The sequence below is a fragment of the Cimex lectularius genome, unplaced genomic scaffold (assembly GCF_000648675.2).
Source record: "Cimex lectularius strain Harlan isolate CLEC.00 unplaced genomic scaffold, Clec_2.1 scaffold8, whole genome shotgun sequence".
Taxonomy (NCBI): Eukaryota; Metazoa; Arthropoda; class Insecta; order Hemiptera; family Cimicidae; genus Cimex; species Cimex lectularius.
In genome coordinates this window covers 104,015-113,895 of record NW_019392656.1, presented here as the reverse complement: position 1 = coordinate 113,895, position 9,881 = coordinate 104,015, and the positions used below count along the sequence as shown (strand labels likewise).

General features: G+C 33.4%; 1 pseudogene; it reads right to left on the bottom strand.

Annotated features, from left to right (window-relative positions):
* Nucleotides 1-2,496: 2,496 nt before the first annotated feature.
* Nucleotides 2,497-2,604, bottom strand: LOC112126181 (annotated as a pseudogene).
* Between the last annotated feature and the right edge of the window lie 7,277 nt (nt 2,605-9,881).

Here is a 9,881-nt window from a genome sequence, read left to right as displayed (position 1 = left end):
GCTTTAAAACTTCACATATTTGAACATATGTTTACACTGAAACTTAGTGTTTTAAACTTTGTCAATAGACCAACATAGTTGATAGTGGCACGAGATCTACATACAAGCCGTCTATTCTACACTTAGAGACAACAAAATGGTCATCCATTATATTATTAATACTTTCTTACACAATCCTCTATTGATTATTTTAGAACTATATTTGGTACGTCTTAAAGTCTTAGGAGGTTATTAAAACACATAAAATTCTTTGTTGATTTTCTGCAAGACGTTTTTCTAACGTTCCGTTGGTTTGATTTTTTTGTTGTTGCACCATTTTTAAGTTTCGAATTTGTATGAGTGATGGTTTTAAGTTCTTTAAGTTAATTCTGCTAGAATCTGCCAGAACAAACACAACCACAAGAAGTCAAGTGTATGTGTCCAGGGTGCTTAACATTTCCGGAAAAGCTGTCCGAAGGGACTTCCATCGTTACTAAGAACCTGGAGGTTACTCATGAAGGCATGGATCAGATCGCCTCATGTCACATTTCAGAGAGATTATAATTTTATTATTTCGAACGTACTCCATAATCAACAGTCTACGTCATCATAATCAAAATTACGTCAAGACAATTTACGCATGACGAGGCCGTTTAGATTACCTGCGAGAAGCCTTCCCCTGTTCCAGAACTTCTGACAAGGGACAGAACTGCTCGGTTAAGTATTGCAAGAAGTCAGACCAATTTCTGAGCTATAATTGAATAAAATATTGTTTTCGGATGAGCCAAGTTTCTGTTTGAAGTCTTCTGACGGCCGAGAGAGGAGCTGTGAAGGTAGTGGTGTTATTGTTTTAGCAGGCATTTCTATGGAAGGTCGCACAAGCTTAATCTTCATATTTATCAACTTAATGGCTACGCGATACATTCAAGATCAAATTTAGAAGAAGATTGGTATCAAGAGAAGTTCGTTTTTCCTTTTTTTTTTTTAAACGAGGGTTCGCAACAGCTAAGGTCATATCAACCCTCAGGGTGCCGGTGATACATTTTTTTTTTTTAAGTATGTCAGGTTCGAATGCAGAGCCACTGGATTCGAACCCGGGACCTTTACCTTACAATGATGAGCGCCGTGTCAACGCCTAACCGTTGCGGTCACCGACGCCCCCTATGCCTCTAATTTACGGTTTTATTTTATTCAATGACAATGCAAGCTTGCAGTCCCGATTTAAACTCTATCGAACACCTTTGGAACGAGTTGTCAAAGAGAGTACATGTTGCACCGTGATGTCAGAGAATTTTAAAAAATGGCGCTGTTGGAGGGGTATGCAAATATTCCACAGGACTACATTCAAACCTTCACAAAATGGATGCACGTCAAATGCAAGCGGTGATCGACGCAAAGAGGAGGAAATACTCCGTACTAAATTGAATATTTTTTTCGTTGTTTCCATGAAGCAAAGTTTATCATATAATATTAATTTAGAATAAAATTGAACACACATTTGTGTGTTTAGTAAAAAAAATTTCAAAATTTTCGCCTTCCAAATGCCAATGATTTTTTAAAAATTTAAATCATTTAACAATGATGGTGATAACTTTGAAACGACTCTATCGATCCACGGAAAAGTTTTCTGTTTAGAACCGTATAAATTACACGTAATGTCCCCTCAATTAGAAAGAAGATATAGAATAAAAAGTTTGAAGAGTTTTTATTGAATTTAATTGTTATTTTACGATTATACTGTCTTAAAAGCTAAAGGTACTTGATGTAGTATGAAAACAGAGCCATTTCGTTTTTTAACGGGTTTAATATTTATGAATTATGATAAAAGCCAGTATATGCACCTGCCATTGGCAAAAAAAGAAAAAAAAAGAATAATTGCCTGTTAAAAATGTCTATTGTTTTAAAAATAAAACTTCATATTTAAGGGTGTTATACGATGCTTAGAAAGAAGATGTAGAATAAAAAGTTTGAGGAGTTTTTATTGTATTTAATTGTTATTTTACGATTATATTGTCTTAAAAGCTAAAGGTACTTGATGTAGTATGAAAGCAAAGCCATTCCTTTTTTAACGGGTTTAATATTTATGAATTTCGATAAAAACCAGAATATGCACCTGCCATCTGCAAAAAAAGAATAATTGCCTGTCAAAAATGTCTTTTGTTTTAAAGATAGAAATTCATATTTAAAGGTGTTATACGATGCTTAAAACAAATTCAATTTTTTTAAAACACATGACTTAAAAACACCGTGTCGGGTAAAATTGTTTTTGATCTATTTTACTACAGACGCCGTTCGGTTTTTGGATCTTTTTATCAATATCTCATTTGATTCGATCCTGTGAATTATTTTTTATTCTATGTGGAAAATGAAATGAACTGATATAATATGGCGCCATTACCAAAATTTGCTGAAATATAAAGTTATCTCGGTTTCTAGAACCCTTTGGCAAGACGTTTGGAAGCTTCTCTAATATTATTAGACTTGAACAAAAAAAATTCCATTAAAATCAGCGATCCCACTTCCATAGCTTCCTTTGTAATAGGAAAGACAAAGTAGTATATATATCCATTTATGTTTTAATGGTGAAGATCTACTATAGAAATGATCCTGTATAAGTATGATCTTTATGTTTTAATGGTAAATTAACCAAGTTATTTCTTTCAATTAATTATTCGTTTTATGTAAGGTCTTGGTTGAGATAAAAAAAAGTCAGTGAGCGAGATTCGAAGGTGGTGTCCTAGAGGATCGAAGTCACGATAGCTCAAGTGGTTAGAGCAGCGTCGTATTTAGCCGAAGGTCATGGGTTCGAACCCCGCTCGTGGCACTGACTTTTTCATCTTCATAAAAGACTTTACATAAAAAGAATAATTAATTAAAAGTACTATACATAGTAGAAAACGTCTTAAAATATTCAGTTGATTTAATAAAATGGGACTTAATGAAAAAAAAATCTTCAAAATAACAAAATGGTGTATTTATGATTGTTAAGCTAAATTAAAAACAAAATAAACTTTTAAGACTTAAGACTAAATTAAAATTCATAACATTTAATAACTTCCATTCCTAATGGATGAACGATGGACATCAGATCTAATAATGGTATTATAATAATATATCATTTAATAAAAAGTAATTTAAAATAATTAAAGATCTAGGATAACTTATAATTAAAAAATAATAGAAGTGGAATTAAAATAATATCTTTTTTTAAATGATAGTTCCTTGTAGAGCTCTTTCAACCTGATGATGAGCTGTAGGCTCGAAATCCGGATCATTAAAAACAACTTACTGTGAGTAGTAACTATCTTTTTAAAAAGATTGAACAACACACTCACTCCACCATTTATCTTTCCCATTAAAATAATATAGTTAACAGATTAAACAGTTTATCTATTGTACCAAGTGGTGAAGAAAAAATGGGAAATATTCACTAACGAATTACCAAGGTATTTTACTATTTTTATGCAAAAAGCAAACTTAAAATAACACAATATTGAAAACAGTTTGACACATGCATCAAAATAAATTATTAATCTCAGTTTACTAGTGTTTTATTATGGGTGGTGTTTAGTGACCATTAGTTAATGATTATTTGAATAAGGTTTCAACGTGCCATGTTTAAAGATATTGATTTTTTCCCATGACAGGAAGGACTTGACGTTTTCCCGCTCCAAAAATAATCAACAGTAAGCCACTAGGGAATTTTGGTCGTATCTAAAGTGTAGTTACCCATTTAAACTCGATAATAATAGTAGCTACTTTGCTCGAAAATTTATTAAAACGAGGATCAATAAATTGATTTAAATGTTATATATGTGTTTTTTTCAAGATCGTCTTTGATATAAAAAAGTACATATTTTAGTACATATTATAAGAAGTACTTGTCGAAAGAGGCCAATTCCATAAAATATAAATCCGACCGTGGTGAACATCGACTGCACGTGAATGGAAATGCAGGAGCAAGTGATATGTAAAAAGTCCCATATTTTTTTGTTCAAACGGCATAGCTGTGCACTTTTGCTAAACGTCATACATCTTTCGTAAAATTAGTCTTTAAAATATTTATGCTCTATATGAAAAAAATAAAAAAAATCGTAATACGCGAAATTTGACAATCGCAACAAGCAAGAAATTACGATTCATTGATTCCAAAAGCTTTCTGTACACGCTGAAACATAATTAAAATCATCACATGCTAATGACATATGACAAAATTTAATCTGATTTATGAAAAAATAAAGCTCGGGATGATGGGAAGGTACAAAAGCTTAAATACGAATGGGGTCGAAAGGGGGAACAAAGTTGTCATCTGAGGTTGACAGCAACATTTTAACTCTAAAGATTTAATGTTTAATTTAACTTGTCGCCAGCATAACGACAATTAATACCTCCTGCTCAATAATTAAATTGAACAATAAAAAAGTATATTTATGAACTTTTCTAAACTTTCAAGGTTGTTTAGATCCTACTAAAGTTTGATCAATAAAATCTTGTTTATTTTTTTTACAAGATAAACAAAATCAATTTAAAAACTCCGATTTTGTTTATATGAAAAGTTAATTTTAAAACGTATAATACAACTCTTCAAATATTTCTTAATATTTAAATGTGTATATTAGTGACCGTTAATCGATAATTATTCAGAAATCGTGGTGTTACACCAGACCGCATCTCACGATTTGTGAATAATAAATATTTAAACTTCCATTACGGTAAAAGCAAGGATAAAGAAATGTTAAATTTTTCATAACTTAAGTAATATCACATGGCCATTTGGTGAGAGAGTGAGCAAATGAGAGTGCAGTGAATGTGCGTGTGATTGCGTGTGATGCAGTGAATGAAAGAGAGAGCGCGTGAATGAAAGGGAACGAGAGTAAGAGAAAGAAAGTGGGTGAATGAAAGAGAGAGAGAAAAAAAGAATGAGAGGGAAAGTGAAAGAGGGGAGAGAGAGAGAAGAAGAGGGAGGGAGAGGAAAAGAAATTCAACAAAGATTAAAAAACAGAAAGAAAGAAATACAGTTATAATACAGAGATGGAGACGAGATATGAAGTCATATTAATAACGAATGAGATTAATTGGTTTAAAATAAGTGAGAAAAAAGAGATTAATAAAGGAAATCGCGAAAGCCGAAATGTAAGATAGAGAAAGACAAAACGAACCATGAAGAGAGAAAAATTGGAGAAAACAAGAATTTTAAGTAGGAAACAAACGAAACAGGATAAAAGAAAGAGAATGAGGAAAAATGTAAGAATGCAAAATAGATGAGTGATAATGGAAGAAAGATGGTGAAAAAACAAGAATAATGTTGGACAAGATAATAAGAGGGAGAGAAAGAGAGAGAGAGAGAGAGAGAGAGAGAGAGAGAGAGAGAGAGAGAGAGAGAGAGAGAGACTGTCAAACAGACACAGAGCAAGAAATCAAGTAGTTCCTAACGAAGTAGACTAAGACCCAGAGACAAAACGCGAGTAAAGTAAAGAATCTTGAACAGAGAGAAAGTTGAAACATGAAACTGTACAAAAAAATATAAATTTAACTTTGCAATTTAGCAAGAAATTTATAACTGTATAAATTTATGTGAAAATTAGATAATACAAAAAAATGAAAGTGGGCCAGAGAGAAAAAGAAGGATAAAGAGACAAGAAGAATGGGAGAGAAGGAAAAAAAGGAAGAGTGATATTCGTAACAAGGGAGAGAAATAAGGACAACGTAAAAAAGTGTGTTAAAGATCATTTAAGGCTAATTGACAAATTGTGCGTGTGTGTGTGTGTGTGAGAGAGAGAGAGAGGGAGAGAGAGAGAGAGAGAGAGAGAGAGAGAGAGAATGAGAGTGAGAGAATAGACATCCTCAGTAAGTATTATACACTGAGAGATAAGCGTTGAGTATATTTTGCAATTCAGAAAATCTGAAACTTGTTGGACAAGCTACGGAATCACAGCTAGCCTATGCGCAACATTATGAAGCAGCGGACACGGATCGGAATATTTTAAAATTCATAGTATGTGTTTATGTGTTTTGTTTGTATGATTGTAAATTATTAGCTCGCTTGAGAGAGCCTCGAGGATTATCAAGAACTTTGATGAATTTAATCCGATTTGCCTTGTATTGAGAGTTAAATATGAATGAGTCTGTGAGACGGATGCTTAAACATCAACGCAAAATTTTCTGTTTTATGCGCAGAGGGACAATAATGACCACTAGATGCTTGCAAGCCCATAACCAATATAATACTACCAATATGCCAGCATCAATTAGTTTCTAGGATGTTTTACGTCAATCACAATTGCTTGGAAATGTTTTAGTTAGATCTTGGGAATATCAGATCCCATTAATTCTAAACGATGTATTAACGATAATTTCTGGTTTGTTGAGTGTCAATATGTATTAACTGGATTTTTGGACGGTAGGCTGTATTGTACTGCGGGGGTGGATTTATTTAGAATTTCTGGAGGAAAAAAAGTTAATCTGTATCCTCTCATTCTCACAATATTGAAGGAATTTCTCGTTTTTTGGTGTTTTAAGGAGGATGTTATGAAATTGATTATTCTTGAGTGACAAGTAACATATAAAACGTTCATAATTTTCTAATCATTGTAATAAACCCCTCAAACAGTATTTGAATTAATTAGGTTTTTGGGTAATTAAATTAGGGTTTTGTAAATTTCTGCACTCTTACTTCCTAAAATTACCCAGGAAATCCGGATGTGCCAAGGAATACTTTTCCTCTCGCGGTACAACCGATTTCTCCTGACAACGGTTTCAGTAGTTTATCGCCCATAATTCGCTCGTGTGGGGGGAATGGTCGGTTGAAACAATTTTTCCCCAGCGTCAGCGGAATTTCATAAATTATTTAGGAACAATTGAGCCGGGACCTTTGGCGTGTCGGCCTCCGGGGGCGTACCAACCTTTCCACACCCGTCCCACAACATTATTCAACAGTTCCGTCTCTAATTTTATTATTCCTTTTGAACCACTGGGGGATGTTTTGAGGGGGCTGTTTGCAAGCGCGGGGGGATTAATTTGCGATTTCTGGTGAGAAAAAAGGGTGAGACGTCTATTAGCAGCTCCTTATGCTCATAATAAGACCACCCAAAAAATTTCTCTTTTTTTTTCTAATTTATTTGAAATTATTTTATTCTTGTAATTTTTGATCACAATAAAATATAAAAACGTAAACTAATATTACTAATTATTTTATGTTTTAATAGAAAAAAACAAAAATAAACGCTAAAATAAACAAATATTCGTAAGATTTTGCATTGTAAGCTAAGATTTGTAACAATTGTCATGAAAAATGAAAAAATGATGAACTAATCAGATTATTATTTCTGTTAGGTAGGCTCGGAACAGCAGAAGTTAAATTACCCTAAGATGAGCCAATTAAAAAATAAATAAATAAAAAAATAAACGAGCTAGTATCGTGTTGTTAACCAATGTCTAGTCTTTAAAACAATAATATTTACTAAATTCACTAGTTTCGTGGTCCGCTTTACCAACTAATAGCTTACAATTAATTAAGGTTTTCTGTTGAGATAAAAAAGTCAATGGCACGAGCGGGATTCGAACCCACGATCTTCGGCTTGATACGCCGCTGCTCTACCACTTGAGCTATCGTGACCTCGATCCACTCGGACACTGACTTCCCATCTCAACCCCACCTTTTTGAATTTTCCCTCCTTTTTGCCATTTTTCAAATCCCGCTAGTGCCATTGACTTTTTTATCTCAACTAAAAGCCTTAATTAATTGTAATGTATTAATTGGTCTAGCGGACCACGAAATTAGTGAATTTAATGAATTAAAATGAAGTACACTTCACTAAAGCTCTCCGTGGCCATTTCATTTGTCCAATTCATTGAGAATCCAATCCGATTACACGACATTCCACCCAAGAAAGCGAAACGGATATTTTTAAAAAAATGCTCGTGGTTTTTAATGACCCTATCACATGATGTTACTTTTTGAGGGGTTGCTAAAATTTTATACTTTCCTACGAGAGATTTAACGTAAATCATGTTGGACAAATAACACTTTTAAATTAAATTTATAAATTTATATGCAAATCAATAGCTAATTTTTATTTGGGAAATTATTTTAATTTGTTGAACTCCTTATCGTAGGAAAATAATACTTAGTCCGAAGAGCTTTGGATGAAGTTTCCCACATTTTTTCCCAATTATGGACGGTCTGTTCCCTGCAATTTCGTTTTATTTAGGTGATGGGAATTTTTGTAAAAGGAATTTCCAAGACCTGGCTTGCAGCAGTATCCTTAGCTCGTTTGTCTGCTTCTTCGTTCCCCCGATGCCCTGCGTGCTTTTATCCAAGACAATTTTCCATTCTCTGTCTTGTAAAATGCGTATATGACGACGAATTGCCATGGCCATTTCATTACAATTTTTCTTGTTTTGTAAAACAGAGAGTGAAATGAGGCTGTCTGTCCAGATAATGGCAGTTCTCTCTGTCTCGCTACGTTCTTTGTTGCATAACTATTTTAAACTTTCATTGATTGCTAGCATCTCCGCCTGGCTTTAGATTTCTCTACGCTTAATGATATCTTGTTATCCACTGTCTATTTCTCTATCATAAACATGCATTTATTAGCTATCGCTTCCAATTCAAGTTAAGTTTTACCAGATACAACTACCAGTAAGTCATCTGCAAAAGCTTGTACTTGTACTCCTGCTGAGTACTGAAGTTTTAATACTGGGTCGAATAATATTGCCCAGAAACCTGGACTGCACCGAGATCCCTGACGGCAGCCCCTGGTGAGCTTTCTTGTGACTTGATATGTAAACATATCTATTGTAGCTACCCGATCGCTGAAATAATCATTGGATAGACTTTGCAAGTTTGCCGGGAATTTAATGTGTTTAGTCGATGCAAGATTACTGGCCAAGATGCTGCATTGAAGGCACCTTCCACATCCAGGGATATCATGATTACTTTCCTATTTAAGTTCAATTGTTCCTCCACAAACTTTTGAACGGCAGTCAATTCATCAATGGTGCTTTTTTGTGGAGTAAACCCACTCCACAAGTGCGTGTGTGTGCGCCCGCGCGCTCAACCCTCCTTCTTTCACATTTTCAACTTTAAAATTTAAATAGAAGAGAGTTTCTGATAAAAGAATCATTTTTCAAACTATTCTTTTAATCACAATACTTCAATTTTTATCAAACTCCTTTGGTTTGATTTATTTGAGTGATGGTTCTGTCACGATGGAGATCTATGGAGGTGAAAAAGTTTAAAACGGTTTGAACTAACTTTATAATTATTTAAGAAGGAGATATTTTCTGGCAAATAATAATCTTGGGGGTTGAACATTGCTCGATTGATATTAGATCATTTCCGCTTTTCTCAGCAAAGGATAATCACTTAATATGGTTTGAATGTTTTTTTTTGTTGGTTATTTGATAGCTTTGCAAATTGTTCACAGCCCGAAGAATCGAATATCAGCCAATTTTGAAATGAAACGGTCGTGAGCTCAATTTTCTTTATTGTGCCCGGTTGGGATCGTTTTCGCTCAGGGGAATGAGCCATTGCTCGCAAGAGATTGTGATATAAAAGAAAATAGGTTCAAGGCACAAAATACTTCTCTTATTTCGGTAAAAAAACAAAACAAAAGATAAATTACTTGGAGTAACGTTGTTTATTTCAACTACCAAATTATCCATTTACCACATTTATGTACTGTTTAAATTTAACAAATATTTTGTTGCAAAGAAACACAACACTTTTCATAATACTCTTAATATTGAATATTTTTAAACCTTATAGCTATTTTAAGGTTTATTGTATGGCTTGATGTTTTACGCAAAATGTACACAAAAAAATGTTTGTATCTACGTGTCTGAATTTTTATTGTTTTAAAAGAACTGTTTTAAAATGAAATATACAATGGTTAAGTTAT